This window comes from Pteropus vampyrus, unplaced genomic scaffold, assembly GCF_000151845.1.
Source record: "Pteropus vampyrus isolate Shadow unplaced genomic scaffold, Pvam_2.0 Scaffold107, whole genome shotgun sequence".
Taxonomy (NCBI): Eukaryota; Metazoa; Chordata; class Mammalia; order Chiroptera; family Pteropodidae; genus Pteropus; species Pteropus vampyrus.
The window spans coordinates 3,028,455-3,030,312 of record NW_011888888.1 but is presented as its reverse complement, the minus strand read 5'-3'; positions in this window follow the sequence as shown (position 1 = coordinate 3,030,312).

The window sequence follows — 1,858 nt, the reverse complement described above, 5'->3', positions numbered from 1 at the left end:
TAGCTTGATTAACATTTTAATTTTCTTGACTCCTTTCTACATTAAAAGGACTCCTTTGTACATCTCAGCCAGCATACCTCAAAAGGCAACAAGAATGCTTTTTAAATTTATAGAAATGTATACCTTAAAGATGAATTTTATAAACGGTTTTGGCTCCTTGAAGAGGACTTGCTTTTTATTAAAATAATGGTATTATTTTAGATACATATGAGCACTGTGATTGAAGTAGAGTTCATAATATTACCTTCATTAGCATTTGTTTGCTGGTAATTAAAGCCACATGGATACTGAGGCATGAAATAATTGCATGTTGTTTCCCAAGTAGGTCTTCTATTATTTACCAGTGAAACTCTATATCATAAACTGTCTTAAATAAATCACTACTATTATTTTCCATAAATATAAACTGTTATCTTCCACATGCAGGAAACTGGGCTAAGCACTGAAGAACAATTTGGAGATATTCAGTCATCTATAGCATTTCATACTTTAAAGAGCTTACAGTTTAATTGAGTGAACCCAGGACCAGCTACATAATTTACAAGGTTTAGTGCAAAATGGAAATGTAAGACTCCTCATTCAAAAATTATTAAGAAATTCAAGACAACAACAGTAGAGCATGAAACCAAGCGTAGAGTCCTTCTAAATGCAACTGTACAAATCACATACAGCCATGAAACTGCTCTAAATGAAACAAAAATGTACATACATTGAACATTTCTGTATGATAGATGTAATGTGCTAAGCTTTTTGTTTTGAATGATTTAATCCTCACAATGCTACCCACAGTTTACTGAAAGAAAAGTGAGGCTCAAAGAGGTTGAAGATGGGTCACATAACTAGTGGGATTGAACTTCAGATCAAACTATAATCAAGCCCTTATTTAGAGTATATGACATACATATAAAATTGTAACAACCTATGAGGTACTAAATACTAAATATCTGAGTATTATATTCAGTAAAGATTTTAATCAATTAATTGATTTTAAGAAAGTCAGCTCATAAAAGCTATGATATTGCACAACCTCTGAAAAATTCAGTTATCATCGTGTAAAATTAAATCAATCAATAAATTAGCCAGTGTTGGTGATGTGGGAAATCACTAGTACTTTTGATTTGATACTGTAGGAAAAACTGAATTTTAAAGATTTTAATTTTTTGTTTTATTGTCTTAGTTTCTGACAGCTCAGCCAATCGTCTTCTTAAAGCTGCCTTGTACAAAATGATGTGGGATTAAATCTGATTAATACTATTTTCCTTGACTGCAAGCTTCAACTCTTGCCCCTCAAAAGCTCCCTCAAGTACTGATAAATTCTTTTCTCCATAGCTAAAGTTCAGTTTGCTAGGATGGAGTAATATTATTAGTATCTTAAGGACAAAACCATCTCCAAATAGTGTTAGTTTTTGCTGATTTGCTTTGTGAGCACACAGTTGGTTTATATACATAAGAAAATTTATTCTCAAAATGATTTACTTGGATGCACTTGAATCATGTCAATTTTATGCTTATACTTAGTAAGCATTCTATCCTGCATTTGTCAAAAACCTAACAGATAAGTACTGTATTTGATAAGAATACATAAGACAATAAAACTCTTACCTCTTCATATCAGCTTGAAATAACAAAGAAACCAGATCATTATTCTGCTGAATTTAGAGAATCTTAAAATAAATCAGTGGATGAAAACACATATTCTAAGTTAATGTTTATGCCACTCCCTAAAAAACGATTTTCTGAAGTTAACAGATATACTTGGATTAATTTCTAGTGCCAGAAAGTAAGGAAGCACTCAAAAAATACAAAGATGAAGATGTGTCAAAGGAATATAGGAACCAACCGAAAGAGTTCTTAATGG